The sequence below is a fragment of the Lolium rigidum genome, chromosome 3 (assembly GCF_022539505.1).
Source record: "Lolium rigidum isolate FL_2022 chromosome 3, APGP_CSIRO_Lrig_0.1, whole genome shotgun sequence".
Classification (NCBI taxonomy): Eukaryota; Viridiplantae; Streptophyta; class Magnoliopsida; order Poales; family Poaceae; genus Lolium; species Lolium rigidum.
In genome coordinates this window covers 129,307,405-129,328,443 of record NC_061510.1, presented here as the reverse complement: position 1 = coordinate 129,328,443, position 21,039 = coordinate 129,307,405, and positions in this window count along the sequence as shown.

Here is a 21,039-nt window from a genome sequence, read left to right as displayed (position 1 = left end):
TAGTGTCAAAATCGAGAAGAACCAAATTGTAGAATCATCCGAGTACAGTATACTCGACCGTCAAAATTACCCGTAAGCCGTAGACTTTCACTGTCGCTCTACCATTTAAGGTGGGTCGCGATTGCAAACAGCCAGCAGGGCGTTAATCAGAGTTAAGTGCATACACCACTATATCGTCAACTATTCTTCTACAGACCATGAAGTTTCTTCTGTCATGAGAGTCCACCTCCGTCTTCTTCATCAATCGGGTTTCCCTCTTCCGGTGAGCCTCATCGGTGTCAGGTCATAAATCGATTTTCCATCTTCCGGTGAGCCTCTTCGGTCTCGGGAGAGGTGAGGAACCTGATCTATGTGTGGAATCCATTTTTTTATAATGTCGCTTCATTACTTAGAGTTTAAGTATTACACCCGACCTCTACATAACTGTGATACACACAACCGTTCAAATCCACAAGATCCAACCATAAAAAGTGTGATCCTAAATCAAAACATAATAGACAAGAAGAAAAAGACTAAGGCTAAGGAGATCCAATCCGCATATTACAGAAGCATTCATGTTGGGAAAAATATCCCTCGATGTATCCTCCAACCGTGTAGGCACCTCCATAAAAAGATCGCGATGCTCCACACGTTGTAAAGGTGACCACAAATGGAGCGTAGTTGTGCATAGGTAGATGACCTGCATAAGACAATTATTTTTATTGTTAAAAACCTTATCATTTCTACATAATAACGACGATCTCTCTCACCCTAATAATTATTTTAAACCTAGGATCCACACCAATTAAGCCAGTTGCCGAGAATATTCGTAATACTACGTGTTGGGTATAAGGTAGAACATATCTGAATGGCTGGCCATATAGATCTAGCACATTTGCACTCGAAGAAAAGGTGTTTTATAGTCTCGTCATGATAACAAAAGACACGTTTTACTTTCATGCCAATTGCACTTAACAAGGTTAACTTTGATTAAGATTACCCCTCGACAAAGATGCCACGCAAACACCATTGTTTTAAGCGGGATCTCCATCTTCCGATTTTTCTTATTGTTATCAACTAGAATATCAGGTTGGATTTGAGCATTATACATTGAAGCTAACGCAACAGTGCTATTTTCAGTAAGATTCTGCCTCAATACATCCTATCCCTACCAATTGGACCAAATCAAGACGTTGTAACAAGGCATTCCACGAGGCTTGTCTAGGACCAATGAGACTTCTTCTGAATGACATATTTGGTGCTGAAGACTCCAACACCTTAGCGAGCATGTCGCCCTTATGTCGTATAATATTGTACAATGCATGATATTGTTCACGAAGAGTGGCGTTACTAAGCAATTTATCCCCCCAGAATGTAATCTGCGATCCATTCCTAATATAGAAAGATCCATATGTGAAGAAGAACTTCTTCGTCGCCATAATACCAACCCAAAATGAGAGTCTCCAGATTTCCAGTAAACCTGAGATAACACATTTGAGCCAATGTACTTTCTTCTAAGCAAGGTATGCCGAATCCAATCCCCGGTAAGAAGCTTGAACAACCATTACTAAGAAGGGCCCTATTTTTGATCTGAAGATCTTGGATTCCAAAACCTCTCTCATCTTTCGGTTGGCAGACGACACTCCGTCTAGCCAGTAGATATTTTGTCTTCTCAATATCCCCTTGCCAAAAAAATCTTGTTCAGAAATAATCCAATCTTTTTAGGACTCTTTTTGGTAGTTGGAAGAAAGATACCAATCTTCCACGATAATAACTTGCCTTTCCAACTACTTAATCTAATTTGGAATTGTTCCTCCACCATTTTTCAGCTGGCTTTCGTAAGTCCTCGATAATGAATCAAAATACCCAGGTACCTAATAGGAAATTGGCCTTGCTCTCAACCAAATAATTAGCATACAATCCATCATCAACCCCTCCCTCACCAAAACAAAACATCTCAATTTTATGGAAGTTAGTCTTCAAATCCGATAATTTCTCAAACGCTGAAAGAGTTAACTTTAGGTTTCTTGTTTTTTGATTTCATTTTCCATAAACGAATTGTATCATCGGTATATTGAAGAATAGATAATCCACCATCAACCAGATGAGGAATCACACCTTCAATTTGAACATCAGATTTTGCGCGTTCAATCATAACAACGAGCATATCCGCCACTATATTAAATAGCATTTGCGATAATGGATCCCCTGTCTAAGCCATTTCTTAGTCTGGAAGTATCTACTAGTGTCATCATTGACATTAATTGCTACACTTCCCGAGATAAAGCTTTGGATTAAAACATGCCACTCATGAGAAAAACCTTTCATTTTGAGTGTGTGCTAAAGGAAAGACATCTAACTTTATCATAGGCTTTCTCAAAATCAATTTTTAAGATGACCCCATTTAACTTTTCCTATGTAGTCCGTGAACCGTCTCATGAAGGATTATGACACCATAGAGGATGTTACGTCCTTGCATAAACGCAGTCTGAGAAGGACGAACCACATGATCAGCCACAGAGTACAGTCTTATCGTCGCTACTTTGGTGAGTATTTTGAAACAAACGTTAAGAAGACATATGTACCGGTATTGTTGAATCCGTTCTGCCTCTTTAACCTTAGGAAGTAAAATGATTTCACCAAAATTCAAGCGAAACAATTCCAGTTGTCCGCTATGAAGGAACCTGAACAAATCCAGAAGATCAGACTTGATAATAGCCTAGAAATTTTGATAGAACTCAACTGGGAAACCATCAGGGCTAGGGGCTTTATTATGTTCCATTTTGAAAATTGCTCTTCTTACTTCCTCCTCGGAATAAGGTGCCGTAAGAAAGCTATTTTCCTCCTCTGAAACCTGTGGGATATCACTTGTTCTAGACTAATCCAATAAGAAGTTGTCTTCCTTAGATTCGCCAAGCAAGCCTTTGTAATAATTAGTAATTTAAGACTTGAGTTCCTCATGGCCCTCAATCGTGCTTTCATCCTGAAGTAGGGATCAAATACACGTCTTCCTACGTCTGCTATTGGTAATACTATGAAAGTATCTTGTATTCGAGTCCCCTTCAAGAATAAATTGGGCCTTAGACCTTTGATACCATTTGAGCTCCTCATCTCGCAAAAGTTTTGCTATTTACGCATTTGATTGGCTTTTCAGCTCAATTTCTTGCGTGGAAAGCATACGAACTTCTGCTAAAACCTCAAGATCATCTATGATAGACGCAAGTCGTTTTTTCTCCTTTTAAAGTAAACCTGTTGTACGAGGAGCCCAATCAGTCAGGTTTTTGCATGTCGGACGCAATTTATTATTCCACCTTTAAATTGGAGAATCCCAAGAAACATGTCTTTCCCATACCCTTTTGATCATATCCCAGAACCCTTCTCGGTGTAGTCATCCAAGTTCAAACTTGAATCGACGCATACACGGAGGTCTAGGCAAGCCGGTAGCTAGATAAAAGGATGGGAGCATGGTCTAACAAACCCAAAGTACGTGCTAGAGCTTGTACCAATACCATAAGGAATTTAGATTCCCATTATGTATCCATCAGTACCCGATCTAGTTTCTCATATGTAGGTTGTGAAGGTTTTTTGCCCAAGTAAACTGCCTTCCCACCATTGATACCTCTCTCAAGTCCAAGCTATCAATGATTGCATTGAACAAAAAAGGTTCAATGATTGTCAAAACTACCTCTACTATTCTCGAATGGAAACCTTAACAAATTTAAATCCCCCTATAAGAATAGGGCGTGGGTATTCTTTTTTTAGGTTAACCATTTCTCGAAGGAAAGCGGCTTTGGAATCTTCCTGGGCGGGACCATACATGGCAACAAGATTCCATGTGAAATTGTCAACTTTGTTACGGATATGAAGTTTTATATGGAACTCCCCATACGAAGAAGCCAACACATCCATAGAATCTTTCCATGATATATGGTCTAATATTTTTTTCTACAGAATTACACTACAATATTCCTGTAGGATATGTTCCTATGAGTCAAACAACTTGTGTACGGAATTTTCTTGTGGGATCTAAATCCTACACAATTTCTATGAATGAAAGGGACCCATCGCTATGGAAGTTCGTCGACCCTTCAGTTTCACGGCAACGCCGAGCCGGGGCACATCCCCAGGGTGCTCGGGCGGTAAATCTTCCCCTGACTCCTTGTGATACATAGAAACTCGTAGTGGATAATATATCCATAGGTTTTCTTCTTGCCTCCTATAGTGTTGTTTGGATGCAACGCCCACATTACTTGCGCATATTTATTATCGCATATTCACACATGTGTACTTTATTTATCTTTGGATCCCATTTACTAATGCATAATGAAACCTTAAGCCCTGGCTTATCTCTAAACATTGATACACAACCAAACGAAGAAAACCATTGGTCTAGAAAAAGCAACAACTAAATGACGACTTAAGATATTGTTCAAGTGATCTTTCATAAAAAGCATTCTTCTTGAGGATTCCATAAACCTAGGTCTTTAGGGAAAATATTCAAATACTACAATCAGATAATCCAGATCAAAGGTATTACCTACTATGCTTTTATGAAAGTTCTGTTGAGACCATGACACAATCGAAGTTGCGGAGGATGGAGCTAAGTATTTGGATATATTTCTTGATAAGCATGACAAAACAGTCGTGTCGTTCACATAAAGTGAGGCAAAATGGTGAGAGCACCAAACTGATAACCTATCCAGTCAGCCATGAGAAGGTGCATGTTGAAAGATATGATTTAGGGTGTAAATTGTGATGACAAAGAACAACAACCAGAGAGAGCGTCTCGGACAATGCCACTGAGAAGGATGCACCACTTGGTAGTGGAAAGTGTAGAAGAGATATTGGAGATTGCACAACACCAATAGGGTCGGCTGCTCATGTATATATAGGCGGACACATGTACAATTACAGGTACAACCCTGAGAAAACTCGGGGACCTATGCCTATACAATATGTTACTCAACACCCCCCCGCAGTCGAAGGGTCGGCACCGACACACAGACTGGAGCGAAACTCAGGAAAAGTCGTGGATGGCAATCCCGTCGTCATGATATCGGCAAACTGCTGAGACGTCGGTACGTGAAGAACGCGAACGCGACCGAGGGCAACTTGCTCACGAACAAAGTGGATGTCCAACTCGATGTGCTTGGTGCGCCGATGATGAACGGGGTTGGCGGAGAGGTAGACAGCTGACACGTTGTCGCAGAATACCACCGTAGCCACAGCGTTAGCCACGGCGCGGTACTCGGCCTCAGCACTGGAGCGAGACACGGTGGGCTGTCTCTTGGAGGACCAAGAGACAAGCGACGAGCCGAGGTAGACGCAGTAGCCGCTGATGGAGCGGCGCGTATCCGGGCAACCCGCCCAGTCCGTGTCCGAGTAGGCGACAAGGTCAGTCGACATCGAGGGCGAAGCATGCAACGACAAGCAGTAGCCCATGATACCACATACGTAGCGGAGAATCCGCTTCACCGCGGCCCAATGAGCATCCCGAGGAGCATGCATGTGCAAGCACACCTGCTGCACGGCGTACTGGAGCTCCGGTCGCGTCAGCGTCAAGTACTGAAGTGCACCGATGATGGAGCGGTAGAACGGCGCGTCGGACGCAAGCGACCCATCACTGGCGGAGAGCTTGGCCTTCGTGTCGACAGGAGTAGGCGCAGGGTTGCAGTTAAGCATCCCTGCACGCTCGAGAAGCTCGTGGGCATACTTCCGCTGATGGAGGAAGAACCCGTCCGCACGTCGGACAACCTCGATGCCGAGGAAGTAGTGGAGCAGACCAAGATCCTTCAACGCGAACTCAGCGCGAAAACGGTCGGTGAGCTGTCGAAGAAGACCAGCGGTGGAGGCCGTCAGGATGATGTCGTCGACATACAGCAGCAGGTATGCCATGTCGTTGCCGGTCCGGTAGATGAACAACGACGCATCGGAGCGCGTGGAGCGGAAGCCAAGCTGATGCAGGAAGCCGGCGATGCGCTGGTACCAGGCGCGGGGAGCCTGCTTCAGTCCATACAGGGACCGAGAGAGCAAGCACACGTCATCGGGGCGCTCGGTATCGACGAAGCCGATGGGCTGCTGACAGTACACCTGTTCCTGCAGATGGCCATGAAGGAAGGCGTTGGAGACGTCCATCTGATGCACCGGCCACGCACGAGACGCGGCGAGGTGCAACACCGTGCGGATCGTGCCCGGTTTGAAAACCGGGGCAAACGTATCCATGAAGTCGATGCCAGCGCGCTGCCGAAAACCGCGCACAACCCAGCGCGCCTTGTAGCGCTCGAGAGTACCGTCGGAGCCGAGCTTGTGCTTGAAGACCCATTTGCTGGTGATGATGTTGGAGCGAGAGGGCCGGGGAACGAGCTCCCAGGTCCTATTGCGCTGCAGCGCGTCGTACTCCTCCTACATGGCGGCGCGCCAATGCGGGTCGTGCAAGGCAGCGCGGGCCGAGGTGGGCACCGGCGAAGGAGCAGTCACCGGGTCGGTCGCGGAGTCGGTCTGGCCGGGCGGCAGGCCGGGCTGGCCGGGCGGCAGGCCGGGCCGGCCGGCCGGGGGGCCGGTCTGACCGGGCGGCGGGTGATGGCGCGTGAGACACACGTCCGTTGGGAACCCCAAGAGGAAGGTGTGATGCGTACAGTAGCAAGTTCTCCCTCAGAAAGAAACCAAGGTTTATCGAACCAGTAGGAGCCAAGAAGCACGTTGAAGGTTGATGGCGGCGGAGTGTAGTGCGGTGCAACACCAGGGATTCCGGCGCCAACGTGGAACCTGCACAACACAATCAAAGTACTTTGCCCCAACGTAACGAGTGAGGTTGTCAATCTCACCGGCTTGCTGTAAACAAAGGATTAAACGTATTGTGTGGAAGATGATGATTGTTTGCGAAGAACGAGTAAAGAACAATTGCGAGTAGATTGTATTTCAGATGTAAAGAATAGGACCGGGGTCCACAGATCACTAGTGGTGTCTTTCCCATAAGATAAGCAGATGTTGGGTGAACAAATTACAGTTGGGCAATTGACAAATAAAGAAGGCATAACAATGCACATACATATATCATGATGAGTACTATGAGATTTAATCAGGGCATTACGACAAAGTACATAGACCGCTATCCGAGCATGCATCTATGCCTAAAAAGTCCACCTTCGGGTTATCATCCAAACCCCTCCGAGTATTAAGTTGTAAACAACGGACAATTGCATTAAGTATGGTGCGTAATGTAATCAACACAAATATCCTTAGACAAAGCATCGATGTTTTATCCCTAGTGGCAACAGCACATCCACAACCTTAGAACTTTCTGTCACTGTCCCGGATTTAATGGAGGCATGAACCCACTATCGAGCATTAATACTCCCTCTTGGAGTCACAAGTATCAACTTGGCCAGAGCATCTATAAGCAACGGAGAGCATGCAAGAACATAAATAACATATATGATAGATTGATAATCAACTTGACATAGTATTCAATATTCATCGGATCCCAACAAACACAACATGAAGGATTACAAATAGATGATCTTGATCATGATAGGCAGCTCACAAGATCTAACATGATAGCACAATGAGGAGAAGACAACCATCTAGCTACTGCTATGGACCCATAGTCCAGGGGTGGACTACTCACACATCGATCCGGAGGCGATCATGGCGATGAAGAGACCTCCGGGAGATGATTCCCCTCTCCGTCAGGGTGCCGGAGGCGATCTCCTGAATCCCCCGAGATGGGATTGGCGGTGGCGGCGTCTCTGGAAAGTTTTCCGTATCGTGGCTCTCGGTACTGGGGGTTTCGCGACGAAGACCTTAAGTAGGCGGAAGGGCAGGTCAGGAGGCGCCACGGGGGCCCCACACAACAGGCTGGCGCGGCCAGGGCCTAGGCCGCGCCGCCTTGTTGTGTCGTCGCCTCGTGGCCCCACTTCGTTTACTCTTCGGACTTCTGGAAGCTTCGTGCAAAAATAGGACCCTGGGCGTTGATTTCGTCCAATTCCGAGAATATTTGCTTACTAGGATTTCGAAACCAAAAACAGCGAAAACAAGAATCGGCTCTTCGGCATCTCGTCAATAGGTTAGTGCCGGAAAATGCATAAATATGACATATAATGTGTATAAAACATGTGAGTATCATCAATAAAGTAGCATGGAACATAAGAAATTATAGATACGTTTGGGACGTATCAAGCATCCCCAAGCTTAGTTCCTACTCGCCCTCGAGTAGGTAAACGATAACAAAGATAATTTCTGAAGTGACATGCTATCATAATCTTGATCATACTATTGTAAAGCATATGAGATGAATGCAGCGATTCGAAGCAATGATGAAGATAATGAGTAAACAAATGAATCATATAGCAAAGATTTTTCATGAATAATACTTTCAAGACAAACATCAATAAGACTTGCATAAGAGTTACTCATAAAGCAATAGATTCAAAGTAAAAGCATTGAAGCAACACAAAGGAGATATAAGTTTCAGCGGTTGCTTTCAACTTTAACATATTTATCTCATGGATAATTATCAACACAAAGTAATATAACAAGTGCAATAGGTAAACATGTAAGAATCAATGCACACAGTTGGTACAAGTGTTTGCTTCTGGGATAGAAAGAATAGGCAAACTGACTCAACAATAAAGTAGAAGATAGGCCCTTCGCAGAGGAAGCATTGATTACTATATTTGTGCTAGAGCTTTTCATTTTGAAAACAAGAAACAATTTTGTCAACGGTAGTAATAAAGCATATGTGTTATGTATAAGATATCCTATAAGTTGCAAGCCTCATGCATAGTATACTAATAGTGCTCGCACCTTGTCCTAATTAGCTTGGATTAACACAGATTATCATTGCATAGCATATGTTTCAACCAAGTGTCACAAAGGGGTACCTCTATGCCGCCTGTACAAAGGTCTAAGGAGAAAGATCGCATTGGATTTCTCGCTTTTGATTATTCTCAACTTAGACATCCATACCGGGACAACATAGACAACAGATAATGGACTCCTCTTTAATGCATAAGCATTCAAAAACAGTTAATATTCTCATAAGAGATTGAGGATTAATTGTCCACACTGAAACTTCCACCATGAATCATGGCTTTAGTTAGCGGCCCAATGGTCTTCTCTAACAGTATGCATACTCAAACCATTTGATTGTGAGAACCGCCCTTACTTCAGACAAGACGAACATGCATAGCAACTCACATGATATTCAACAAAGGTAAAAGAGTTGATGGCGTCCCCGAAACATGGTTACCGCTCAACAAGCAACTTATTAAGAAATAAGACACATAAGTACATACTCTTCACCACAATAGTTTTTAAGCTATTTGTCCCATGAGCTATATATTGCAAAGACAAAGAATAGAATTTTAAAGGTAGCACTCAAGTAATTTACTTTGGAATGGCGGAGAAATACCATGTGGTAGGTAGGTATGGTGGACACAAATGGCATAGTATTTGGCTCAAGGATTTGGATGCACGAGAAGAATTCCTCTCAATACAAGGCTAGGCTAGCAAGGTTGTTTGAAGAAAACTCAAGTATAAAAGGTGCAGCAAAGCTCACATATGAACATATTGTAACTATTATAAGACTTTACATTGTCTCCTTGTTGTTCAAACACCTCAACCAGAAAATATCTAGACTCTAGAGATCAATCATGCAAACCAAATTTTAACAAGCTCTATGTAGTTATTCATTAATGAGAACAATGTACATGATGCAAGAGCTTAAACAAGATCTATATGAGCACAACAATTGCCAAGTATCACATTATTCAAGACATTAAACCATTTACCACATGCGGCATTTTCCGTTTCCAACCATATAACAATGAATGAAATAGTCCAACTTTCGCAATGAACATTAAAGATAAAGCTAAGAACATATGTGTTCATACGAAACAGCGGAGCGTGTCTCTCTCCCAAACAAAGAATGCTAGGATCCGATTTATTCAAACAAAAACAAAAATTAAAACAAACAGACACTCCAAGTAAAGCACATAAGATGTGACGGAATAAAAATATAGTTTCACTAGAGGAACCTGATAAGTTGTCGATGAAGAAGGGATGCCTTGGGCATCCCCAAGCTTAGACGCTTGAGTCTTCTTAAAATATGCAGGGATGAACCACGGGGGCATCCCCAAGCTTTTACTTTTCACTCTTCTTGATCATATTGTATCATCCTCCTCTCTTGACCCTTGAAAACTTCCTCCACACCAAACTCGAAACAAACTCATTAGAGGGTCAGTGCATAATTATATTCAGAGGTGACATAATAATTCTTAACACTTCTGGACATTGCACAAAGCTACTGAAAGTTAATGGAACAAAGAAATCTATCAAACATAGCAAAACAGGCAATGCGAAATAAAAGGCAGAATCTGTCAAAACAGAACAGTTCGTAAAGATGAATTTTAAAGTGGCACCATGCTCAGATGAAAATGCCCAAATTTAATGAAAGTTGCGTACATATCTGAGGATCACGCACGTAAATTGGCAGATTTTTTTAATTTTTCTACAGAGACTACTGCTCAAATTCGTGACGACAAGAAATGCGTTTCTGCGCAGCAATCCAAATCTAGTATTGGCTTTACTATCAAAGACTTTACTTGGCACAACAATGCATTAAAATAAAGATAAGGAGAGGTTGCTACAGTAGTAACAACTTCCAAGACTCAAATATAAAATAAAGGTGCAGAAGTAAAATAATGGGTTGTCTCCCATAAGCGCTTTTCTTTAACGCCTTTCAGCTAGGCGCAGAAAGTGTGAATCAAGTATTATCAAGAGATGAAGCATCAACATTACCTTGGGCATTACGCCTACCTTTCTTATTCTTTTTCTTACCCTTTGATTTAGGGAATACATGTCTACCTCCTGGTGTAGAGGTGAATTTTAGGGTGCCTTCTCCCACATCTATGACTGCTCCCAATAGTTTCAGCAGGGATCTTCCGAGTGTGATTTGTCCTGTTCCTACACATTCAATAACAAGATAATCAGTGGATATTGTTCTTCCAAGAATGGTTGTATGCACACCCTTGGCTATTTCCTTAGGAATTATAACAGAGTTATCAATAAGAGTTATTCCTTCTCCCCTTCAACAAGTCCCCAAAGTGTCAAAGATTCATAAATACTCTTAGGCATAAGGCAAAATTCAGACATAATATCACAATTGGCATGAAAAGTTTCACCACCTATAACAACTTTAATAGTAGGGTCCCATATTGAAGGTTCAGTTCACCAAAACTTGATCAAGACGGTTACAAACATACCTATAATTTTTTTCCAAGCAAGATGCACTTGTCTCAAGAGTGTTTAATCTATTATATATGCTAATAAGAGCTGAATCAAAGTTATTAGCTGAACTATGTGATGCAACCAATTTTTTTATGGCATTAAAAGCTTGATCACCGTCGCAATGAAGGAATCTCCTCCCACTACAGCATCCAAGGCATATCTATAGCGAATCATAAGCCCAAAATAAAAATTACTAAGGAGCAAACTTAGAGTCATTTGAGGTTCAGCTTTACGATAAGAATCAAAAATTCTGGACCAAGCATCTTTAAAACTCTCCTCATCCCCTTGTTTAAAAGTGAAGACTAATTCCTCAGGTGAAGAAGTAACAGGTGCAGAGCTAGACTTGATAATAAAAGTAAAATGCAAGTAACTAATTTTTTTGTGTTTTTGATATAGAAAACAAGACAGTAAATAAAGTAAAACTAGCAACTAATTTTTTTTGTGTGTTTTTCTTAAGTGCAGCAAACAAAGTAGTAAATAAAATAAAGCAAGACAAAAACAAAGTAAAGAGATTGGAAGTGGAAGACTCCCCTTGCAACGTGTCTTGATCTCCCCGGCAACGGCGCCAGAAAAAATGCTTGATGACGCGTGAGACACACGTCCGTTGGGAACCCCAAGAGGAAGGTGTGATGCGTACAGTAGCAAGTTTTTCCTCAGAAAGAAACCAAGGTTTATCGAACCAGTAGGAGCCAAGAAGCACGTTGAAGGTTGATGGCGGCGGAGTGTAGTGCGGCGCAACACCAGGGATTCCGGCACCAACGTGGAACCTGCACAACACAATCAAAGTACTTTGCCCCAACGTAACAGTGAGGTTGTCAATCTCACCGGCTTGCTGTAAACAAAGGATTAACCATATTGTGTGGAAGATGATGATTGTTTGCGAAGAACAGTAAAGAACAATTGCAGTAGATTGTATTTCAGATGTAAAGAATAGGACCGGGGTCCACAGATCACTAGTGGTGTCTCTCCCATAAGATAAGCAGATGTTGGGTGAACAAATTACAGTTGGGCAATTGACAAATAAAGAAGGCATAACAATGCACATACATATATCATGATGAGTACTATGAGATTTAACCAGGGCATTACGACAAAGTACATAGACCGCTATCCAGCATGCATCTATGCCTAAAAGTCCACCTTCGAGGTTATCATCCGAACCCCTCCAGTATTAAGTTGTAAACAACGAGACAATTGCATTAAGTATGGTGCATAATGTAATCAACACAAATATCCTTAGACAAAGCATCGATGTTTTATCCCTAGTGGCAACGAGCACATCCACAACCTTAGAACTTTCCATCATCGTCCCAGATTTAATGGAGGCATCAACCCACTATCGAGCATAAATACTCCCTCTTGGAGTCACAAGTATCAACTTGGCCAGAGCCTCTACTAGCAACGGAGAGCATGCAAGAACATAAATAACATATATGATAGATTGATAATCAACTTGACATAGTATTCAATATTCATCGGATCCCAACAAACACAACATGAAGGATTACAAATAGATGATCTTGATCATGATAGGCAGCTCACAAGATCTAACATGATAGCACAATGAGGAGAAGACAACCATCTAGATACTGCTATGGACCCATAGTCCAGGGGTGGACTACTCACACATCGATCCGGAGGCGATCATGGCGATTAAGAGACCTCCGGGAGATGATTCCCCTCTCCGGGAGGGTGCCGGAGGCGATCTCCTGAATCCCCCGAGATGGGATTGGCGGCGGCGGCGTCTCTGGAAGGTTTTCCGTATCGTGGCTCTCGGTACTGGGGGTTTCGCGACGAAGACCTTAAGTAGGCGGAAGGGCAGGTCAGGAGGCGCCACGGGGGCCCGACACAACAGGCTGGCGCGGCCAGGGCCCAGGCCGCGCCGCCTTGTTGTGTCGTCGCCTCGTGGCCCCACTTCGTTTACTCTTCGGACTTCTGGAAGCTTCGTGCAAAAATAGGACCCTGGGCGTTGATTTCGTCCAATTCCGAGAATATTTGCTTACTAGTATTTCTGAAACCAAAAACAGCAGAAAACAGCAACTGGCTCTTCGGCATCTCGTCAATAGGTTAGTGCCGGAAAATGCATAAATATGACATATAATGTGTATAAAACATGTGAGTATCATCAATAAAGTAGCATGGAACATAAGAAATTATAGATACGTTTGGGACGTATCAGCGGGCCGGGCGGAGGTCCGGGCGGAGAACCGGGCGGCGCGCCGGGCGGCAGGTCGGGTTGGCCGGCCGGGGGGGCGGTCGGACCGGGTGCTAGGCCGGGTCGGCTGGTGAAAGGGGCGCCGTTGTCGTGCGGCAAGATGCTGTTGCCGCTGGCCCAGAAGGCAGACGGAGACGCCGCGCAGACGTACTGGTCGGCGGGGTAGCGGGTAGACGGCCGCCGCACGCCTGCGTGTGCGCGGGTGAGCATGGGCTCAGGAGCCGCAGCGACGGGCGACGAGGCGGGCGACGAGGCAGACGACGAAGAGGAGGCCGAAGGGGACGCCGCGGGCGATGGCGCCTCGGGCGGCGCGGGCGACGGGGGCGCCGGGGGTGCCTCGGGCGTCGCGGGTGCGGGCGACGAGGGCGCCGGGGCGCCGCGGGCGACGGGGGCGCCATGGGCACCACGGGCGACGCGGACGCCGAGGGACCAGGCGGGGCCGGCGCAGAGGGGGCCGCCGCGGTCAGTCGTCGGCGCGCGGCCGCAAGGGGGCCAGCGGGCGCCGGGGGCGTCGTCGGAGGTGTCGCCATGAGTCCCTGCTGAAACGGAAAAACCAACTCATCAAAGTACACGTGCCGGGAAGTGAGGACACGATGGGAGACCGGGTCGTAACAGTGGTAGCCCTTGGTGTTGGCGGGGTAGCCGAGAAATACACAAGGGAGGGAGCGCGGCGCAAGCTTATGCGCGGCGGTGGCAGCAGTGTTAGGATAACACCGGCAGCCGAAGGTGCGAAGGTCATCATAGGCGGGCGGCGCACCGTATAGGAGGTGATGCGGCGTGTAGGACCAACGCACACGACACGAGCGGATGTTGACGAGGAGAGTCGCCGTGGCAAGGGCATCCGGCCAGAATCGCGGGGGCATGGAGGCGTGGAACAAAAGGGTGCGGACGCAGTCGTTGAGGGTACGAAACATCCGTTCGGCACGGCCGTTCTGTGAAGAAGTGTATGGACACGTGAGGCGGAAGATGGCGCCGTGGGTGGAGATAAGTGAGCGAATGGTGATGTTGTCGAACTCCTTGCCGTTGTCGGTTTGTAAGGCGTGAATGGGGCGACCAAACTGAGTGGAGACGAAGGCGAAGAAGGCGGTGAGGGTGGTGGCAACATCTGACTTACGACGAAGTGGAAAAGTCCATACAAAATGCGAGTAATCATCAAGAATCACAAGATAATAGTTATAACCAGAGTTACTCGGAACCGGTGAGGTCCAAACATCACTATGAATAAGTTGAAAAGGAAAATACGCGACTGTGGAGGATGAACTAAACGGAAGGCAAACATGTTTGCCTAGACGACATGCTTCACAAGAGTGGGCATCCGTTTTATTACAAGTAAAGGAGAAGCCTTGCATTATTTGACGCAGAGTGGCGGAGCTAGGATGGCCAAGACGGGCGTGCCAAAGGTCGACACCGGCGGAGAGGGCGAGTGGGCGGCCGGTGGTGGTGGAGGCCACGCCAACGGGGTAGAGATCGTTGGGGCTGTCACATCGGTGGAGGAGCATCCGCGTACGACCATCCTTGACAGAGAAACCAAAAGCGTCAAATTCCACAGTCACAGGGTTATCACGACAGAAAGACTTAACAGAAACAAGATTTTTAATCAAGTCAGGAGAAACAAGAACGTTATGGAGAGAGAGAGAGAAGTGGAAGTGGAAGGAAAAGAGACAGAACCAGTGTGAGTAATAGGAAGAGCATGACCGTTGTCAACGATGATGCGAGAGGAAGTGGAAGCGGGTGTGGAAAATGAGAGGTTACCGGGGTGCGCAGCCATATGCGCGGAAGCGCCGGTGTCCATGAACCAGTCGCCACCGCCACCATACGCCCCAGCAGAGGGGGCGCTCTGGAGGGCGGTCAGGAGCGCGGGACCCCACGGGGTCGCACCCGGGGGGGGCGGCGTAGGCCGGGGCAGGCTGGGGCGCCGCGTAGAACGCCTGGTGGGAGGCTGGACGCGGCCCCATAATGCCCGGGTAGGGGGCACGTGGCACGGGCATGGAGTAGGCGTGAACAACCCCGGTCCACGGGTTGTGACCGGCAGTCCATGGCGGAGGGGCGGTGTACTGCGGGGGACGAGGCGCGGGGGCGGTGACATTGGCGCCACCGTTTCCACCGCCGTTGCCACCGCCACGGCGACGACGACCGCGGCGGCTACCGCCAGAAGGAGCCGGCTGCCCGGTCCAGGGGCCGGTCTGGCCGGCCTGGGCGCCGGCGTGCCCGGTCCGAGGGCCGGTCTGGCCGGCCTGGTGATCGGACTGGCCGGTCCACGGTCCGGTCTGACCGGGCGGCAGGCCGCCCGCGGGGAAACCCGGCGGCGGACTCATGGGGCGAGGCGCAGGGGCGCGGGAGTCTGGGCACCGCGGGAGAAGCCAACGACGAAGGCGGTGTGGGCCGCCCGAGCCCGGAGATGCTTGAGGCGGCGCTCCTCGAGGCGCAGGTAGGCCACGGCCTGCTCGAAGGTGGGCGTGGTGAGGAGCGTGAGGTTGGAGGCGGCGTTGCTGAGATCCTCGCCGAGACCCGCCGACAGGGTGGAGAGCATGATCTTGTCATCGATCGGGAACTCCAAGTCACGGAGCTCATCGGAGAGACTCTTCAGCTTGAGGGCGTAGTCATCGAGAGACAAGTCTATCTGGTGGGTGTCGAAGAACTCCTGCTGGAGGAAGGTGACCCGCTGGATTTTGTTGTCGGTGAAGAGGCCGATGATCTTAGCCCAGACCGTGTGGGCGGAGTCGCCGTCGCGGACGACGGTGCGAAAGATGTCGTTGGAGACGGTCTGGTAGAACCAGCGGATGATGGTGGCATCGATGGCGAGCCACTCGGGGTCGTGCGGCATGGCGAGGAGGTCGATGGTGCCGTCGACGTGATCAATGAGATCATACTCGCGGAAGAGCAGCCCAAAGTACGTCTTCCACGGGAAGAAGTTGGCAGCGGTGGTGGAGAGCTTCAGCGGCACGCGCTCGGCGATGGGGATGTCGCGGATGACGGCGACGGAGGGGCCGGCGAAGGGGTTGCTGCTGCCGGAGCCGGAGGAGTTGAAACCGGAGGCGGAGGAGTCGAAGTGATCCATGGCGGAAGCGGTGGTGGTGGTGGTAGGCGGAAGTGGTGGTGGTGAGGGTGAGGGCCGGCGGCGCCCGAGATGTGAGGGGCGGCGGCTAGGGTTTGTGGGAGGTGGAGGCCGGCGGCGCCTAGGGAGGAGGGGGCGGCGGCTAGGGTTGGGGAGGTGGAGGCCGGCGGCGCCCTAGGGAGAAGGGGGGCGGCGGCTAGGTCAGGACCTGATACCATGTAGAAGAGATATTGGAGATTGCACAGCACCAATAGGGCCGGCTGCTCATGTATATATAGGCGGACACATGTACAATTACAGGTACAACCCTGAGAAAACACGGGGACCTATGCCTATACAATATGTTACTCAACAGAAAGCACTAGTGATACCCAATTGTGCAATATGCAAGGGTTTCACGATCGAATCTCCGGTAATACCATTGGGAAGTGTGCTGATGTTGAGGAGAAGGGGACGACACTATAACGTTTTTCCTTTAGATAGAAGGGATGACTTACCTGAAATTAATAAAGACTCAAACAACCATATAATGCTAAGATAATTAATCAGCTTAGAAGAAAAGTGAACAAAAACAAACTTGTATACAGGGGTGGTGTTGTGGCACTCGAGTGTGTTTAGCTAAGACAAGCAATATCACATATTGGTTATTCATGACATCTGGTTAAAAAAGGATAAAAATAAGCATGCATAGGGTACACTTCTGATTTTTTTATGCCTAACCGTGATCACGTGATGCTTCTCAATTTCTCATGCTTTGCAGGACGTGTTGGTCGGCAGTTTTTCTTGCTAGTTGTGGAATTTGTAGTGCCGGAATGAAGTGTGACACTAGAAGAGCAAAACCATGGTGCTGACATAAATTAACCGGTTTTGCTATGTCTCAGTCAACTGAGAATTTTTTAAGTCTAAGTCACTTACAAAAAATACTTGAGTTGCACTTTTCTGTTAAAAAAGTGCAATTGCATTTTTCTATCAGAAATGTACAACTGAACCAAGTTGCACTTTTCTTTAAACTGCAGTTACACTTTTCTGAGGTGATTTAGACTTAAGAAAATCTCAATCAACTGAGACATAGACACACCCAACACGACCAGTCAGGCGAACCATGATGCTGACATAAATTAACACGACCAGTCAGGCGGAATGAAGCCTTGGCAACGTCCTCCTGATGATACCCGCAAAAAAAGTCCTCCTGATGAAATCGTCATTTTCCATTCTTTCCTGGCTAGGTGAGCTGGTGCAACGTCCTTAGTGGGCTTTGAAATTTGAACCCTTTGATAACAAACATGGCCGTACCAATTGTGTGCCTTATTGTCCAGTGGAGGCCCGTAATGCCTAACATAGTGAAAGTTTATCCCATTAAAATACATTAGTAGGAGAACCAAGCGAAATTGCATGGGTGAACCTGGGAGCAAGCGCACCCTATATGAAAAAAAAATATAATAATTCAGAAAAAGGTCAAAAAAATTCAAATGTTTTTGGGAATCAAAGATGATCATGTATTGTACTCGTATACGAAAGATTCACCATGGAATAACTTCTCTTGTTTCCTGGGTGAAAAAAACAGACTTGAAGGTCCTATATTAAAGTACTATTCACGCTATATTCGTCATAGATTTGTTATTTTTTTGCCTGAAGTCAATGTGAAACATTTTTTGGCCAAACAAATTTATACGAGTACAATACTTGATTAACTTTGATTCCCAAAAGGATTCGAATTTTTTTGACTTTATTTGAAATTACTACATTTTTTAGAGTATATAGGGTGCGCCTGCACCCGAGAGCCAAAAGTCCGGGTCAGAGAACCAAGGCACTACGGAACCCGCCAAGGTGCCAACGGCCAGAACTTGGGCCGATGGCCGCCGTCGCCACAAAAGGCCACACCGTCAGGCTAGGAAGGTCGCCGTCGGCACATATTAGCCGTCGACACATATTAGCCATCGGCACAGGATCATCTAGGCCGACGGCAGCCGTCGGCACAGCTTAGCCGTCAGCAAACGCCTCGTCTGTGCCGACGGCACACCTCCTAAGCAGGTGGTGGGGCCATCGACAGCCACCGACAACGGCGTCAGCGGGAAGGAAATGGCGTCTAGTGTGCCCATCGAGGGAAGCTTTCGCGGCCACATACTACGCACGGACTCCGGTAAATCCTGTGCCTAACCATTTGTCACCGCTTTCCTTTCACATGTCTAAGATGCCAACTCTTGTCAAATATGTAGGGCACGTGAAGTTCGCGGAAATAACCCTCTCCTGGTTTGTCGCGCGAGGGCACACCGATGCACCCCGGCCGCCATTCTCCCAGTGCTTCAGGGTTTTCTCCTGCTGGCGATGGTTCAGGCCATGGTTCTACCTCGGTCTACCTCGACAAAGGCCGGACGCCTAAATTTACGAGTCGGGGAACTTGGTTGGTTCCCACGATCTTAGTTTCCCTTAGCTAGGTGTCTAGCGGGTGTGCGTCGATCGTGTGTGCCATGTGTCGACGATGTATGATGATGTTGCAACCATGTTTCGATGTGTAGTGCTACATATTTGTATGACGATGATGTTGTTGCTACATTTGATATGATGACGATGATGATGGTGTGGTGTGCTACATTTGTGATGCATTTCATGCTATATTACTGCTGTTTTGCTGTGCTGTGTTGTGCTACATTTTCTGCGGAAAAACCAAATTGCAGTGTCTGTGCTCCTTGGCCGTGCCGGTCGTCGGCACAGGAGGATGGGCGCAGCAGCTGGGGGGGTGATACGTCTCCAATGTATCGATAATTTCTTGTGTTCCATGCCACATTATTGATGTTATCTACATGTTTTATGCACACTTTATGTCATATTCGTGCATTTTCTGGAACTAACCTATTAACAAGATGCCGAAGTGCCGGTTCCTGTTTTCTGCTGTTTTTGGTTTCAGAAATCCTAGTAACGAAATATTCTCGGAATCGGACGAAATCAACGCCAAAGTTCCTATTTTACCGGAAGCATCCAGAACACACGAGAACCGCCGAGAGAAGGGGCCGGGGCCACCACACCACACCCCGGCGCGGCCTAGGGGGCGCCCCTAGGGTGTGGGCCCCCTTCGACCTTCCTGCGCCGCCTCTCCGCCTATAAAAGCCCTGGATCGAGAAAACCCTAGACCAATTGACGAAACCCACGAAACCTGCCGGAGCCGCCGCCATCGCGAAGCCAAGATGCGGGGACGGGAGTCTCCGTTCCGGCACCCTGCCGGAGCGGGGAAGTGCCCCGGAAGGCTTCTCCATCGACACCGCTGCCATCTCCACCGCCATCTTCATCACCGCTGCTGCTCCCATGAGGAGGGAGTAGTTCTCCATCGAGGCTCGGGGTCTGTACCGGTAGCTATGTGGTTCATCTCTCTCCTATGTGCTTCAATACAATAATCTCATGAGCTGCCTTACATGATTGAGATTCATATGATGATGCTTGTAATCTAGATGTCATTATGCTAGTCAAGTGAGTTTTACTTATGTGATCTCCGGAGACTCCTCGTCCCACGTGTGTAAAGGTGACGAGTGTGTGCACCGTGTGGGTCTCTTAGGCTAGATTTCACGAGAATACTTATTCATCTGTTGAATGGCATAGTGAGGTGCTTATTTATATCTCTTTATGATTGCAATGTGTTTGTATCACAATTTATCTATGTGCTACTCTAGTGATGTGTTATTAAAGTAGTTCTATTCCTCCTGCACGTGTGTAATGGTGACAGTGTGTGCACCGTGTTAGTACTTGGTTTGTGCTATGATCATGATCTCTTGTAGATTATGGAGTTAACTATTGCTATGATAATATTGATGTGATCTATTCCTCCTACATATGCATGAAGGTGACGAGTGTGCATGCTATGCTAGTACTTGGTTTAGTAGCGTTGATCTATCTTACACTAAAGGTTACTAAAACATGAGCATTATTGTGGAGCTTGTTAACTCCGGCATTGAGGGTTCGTGTAATCCTACGCAATGTGTTCATCATCCAACAAAAGTGTAGAGTATGCATTTATCTATTCTGTTATGTGATCAATGTTGAGAGTGTCCACTAGTGAAAGTGTAATCCCTAGGCCTTGTTCCTAAATACTGCTACTACTTGCTTGTTTACTACTGTGCTAGCGTTACTACTTGCTTGTTTACTTGTCACTGGGCAGAGCACTTTTACTGCCGTTGCTACTACTTATTCATACCACCTGTATTTCACTATCTCTTCGCCGAACTAGTGCACCTATTAGGTGTGTTGGGGACACAAGAGACTTCTTGCTTTGTGGTTGCGGGGTTGCATGAGAGGGATATCTTTGACCTCTTCCTCCCTGAGTTCGATAAACCTTGGGTATCCACTTAAGGGAAACTTCTTCGCTGTTCTACAAACCTCTGCTCTTGGAGGCCCAACACTTGTCTACAAGAATAGAAGCTCCCGTAGACATCAAGCACTTTTACGGCGCCGTTGCGGGGAGGAAAGGTAAAAGGCTCTCATACACGGTCCCGGGTAAAGTATTTTTACGGCG